We start from the raw sequence: 2,771 nt of genomic DNA, 5'->3' as shown, positions 1-2,771 counted from the left end.
GGAAGCAGGGGCAGCAGGCAGGGAGGGGAGGCAGCTATGGGGGCGGTGCCCTGGACTCCTGGCTGGGTCCAGCTCAGTAGGAACAGATGAAGGAGAGGCACCCGCAGCAATGAGATCGACACCAGTGGCCTCCTGGGAAGGCAGAACAGAAAGAGGCCTTCAGCCTCTAGTGCCCCCTGACTCAGCCCCAGACAGGCCTTTCCTCCCCTCCGCTCCACGTCTCCATGGCCACTGAGTCTCAAGACCCAGAAGGCCCCTCCCAGCATCTCCTCCGGGAGGCCCTCCTACTCCCCTAGGCCCTCCCATCTGTCATCCCCACTCCCCGGACACCTCAGGTACACATGAAAACACATCCGCCACCACAGGCCCGCAGCCCAGTATGTAAAGTTCCAGCAACTGCCCATCAACCCAGTGAAAGGATTTGCAGCAATCCTAGAGGAGGCAGGAAGAGAAGATGTGGGCGGGGGGGTGGGGGGGGGCAAAGAGAAAGCAGATAGGCAGAGCTCAAACTGTCCCACCAGGCATTTGCCCTTGATTGCTGGACCATGACGGACACTGTCCTGGTCAACTGAAATGCTGATCCACAGTGATCACCATCAGCACATTCTATGCATCATAGTGATACGCTCATCCTCTGGCCCCAGCGAGAGGTAAGCAGGAGTTGCAAGCCCATCGCAGAGAGGAGGAACGAGGCTCACAGTCTCGCCCACATCCTACATGCAGACCGTGGCCCCAAACCTCCTTGCTCTGAATTCTTGGCTCTTCCCAGGACCTAGGCAGCCTCCTCGGTGTCCCACCAAAGTCGTCTATCTGTCCCCAGTTCTTTCGAGGATTGGAGGGGAAGCACAGACAGATCTGCAGCATTGTGAGGCACTGGCCGGGGTCAGGAGTGCACCCCACTTAGAGCTGGGACCCTGCTTACCCTGTCTACGACCTTGCCTCCGATCCAGACCTGGCGCTGGTTGAGCCCGCTGACTGAACACTGGATCTCGCCATTGAAGCTGAAGCTGAGGACAGAGGCGAGGTTGTCCTGGCAGCACCTCTGGCAACCTGACTGCTGGACAGGATAAAAGAGGAAGAGTGGAGTGCCCCCCCCCCCAAGGAATTCATGTCACCTTAGTCTTGGGTCTCTAAATCTCCAAAATTCATCTTCCTCACCCCCATGCTCACCTCCACAGCCATCTGAAGGTTGGAGATCAAACTGCAGTTCCTGTTTCCACATGACCCTCACCTCTCACCCTGGCACCTCAGCAGGCCCCAGCCCCTGCTGACACCCCCAGGGTCTTCAATGAGGAAAATAATTAACGATGCAGAGGCTGCAGACATCTATCCCCACCCCCCACTCCAGGTCTCAGTCTCAGCTCCAGGCCACTCACCCGAGCTTGGTTCAATTTCCTGGCCTTCCTTACCGGCCGGAAGCGGGGGCAGGTCTTGCATCCAGGAATGCCCTTCAGTTTCACTGTGTCCTCTTCCTTAGGGCACTGAAAGCCCTTGTCCACCTCATCCAGGGCAGAGGCCAACTCTACAGCACCCTCCTCCTCAGGGGCATCTTCACCTCCAGAGCACCTCTCCTCCTCCTCCAGCAGTGTCAGCTGCCCCATAGGGGCTTCCATGGCCTCATTTTCTGGTATCTCCCCAAGCCTAGGCAGGGTCTCACCTCCATAAAGCTCTCAGAGTTAGACGTTACAGTCCCTGGCAGGGAGAAAGGCCAAGGGCCCCCTTCTTCACATCTACGCCTGCTCCTTCCCAGCACCATGGACAGCGCCCACCACGCCCCAGGCATCCGAGAGGGTTCAGTCCTGGAAAGAAAGGTACCTGGAACCAAATCAACACAAGGAAAACCCAACCTCCCATAAGAGGTCGTGGTGTTAAGAGCGAGGACTTAGATTCAGGCAATTGTGGGTTTGGGTACTGGTGCCATCACCTACCAGCTTTATTTTCTTGTTTGTGATATGGGTACGCAATACTATGTACCTTGTGGGGATGCTCTGATGTTTAAAGGAGATAATGCAGGGGCACCTGGGTGGATCAGTCGGTTAAGCGTCTGACTCTTGATTTCAGCTCAGGTCATGGTCTCACGGTTGGTGAGTTACAGCCCCATGTTGGGCTCTGTGCTGACAGCATGGAGCCTGCTTGGGGTCCTCTCTCTCCTTCTTTCTCTGCCCCTCCCCTGCTCGTGCTCTCTCTCTCTCTCTCTCTCACACACACACACACACACACACACCCCTTGGGAGTGGGGTGGAGAAAGAGAAGGCATGACAGTAAGTCCCTGAGGCTCCAAGAAGCTGGGGCCCTTTCTAAATAGAAGTGAAAACCATGACAGGCAGCCGAGGCTGGCTCTCCTGTGGGGCTGCAAGAAGGGAATATTACCAGTATTGGTTTATACTTAATGGGCCCCTCAGAGTCTGTGGAACGAGAGAGAACTGAGAATCAATGATTGCTGGCCTTCCCAGGAATGCACAGCACTTAGGTAGTGGGGTCTCTCCTCAAAGCTCTGGAAACCACACACACACCCAGGTCCTCCGGGCTCTGCCTCCCCCGGCCAAGGAGAGCCTTCACATGCCTCAGGAGCATGAAAGGCAGGAATGAGAAGTCTCGCCCCTGCTGACCCCCGAAAGACACCCACGGTCCCAGCCAGCCCTCAGAACCTCCCAGTCTGGGTCAGACACCTCCCCAGAGACTGAACATTTACCTGAAATCCACTCCACCACGACAGGGAAAGCACTTACCTGCCCAGAAGTCTTCCTGGGTCCTGAGGAATTCACAAAGCT

This window comes from Acinonyx jubatus, chromosome D1 (assembly GCF_027475565.1).
Source record: "Acinonyx jubatus isolate Ajub_Pintada_27869175 chromosome D1, VMU_Ajub_asm_v1.0, whole genome shotgun sequence".
Classification (NCBI taxonomy): Eukaryota; Metazoa; Chordata; class Mammalia; order Carnivora; family Felidae; genus Acinonyx; species Acinonyx jubatus.
This window is presented reverse-complemented; position numbering follows the sequence as displayed.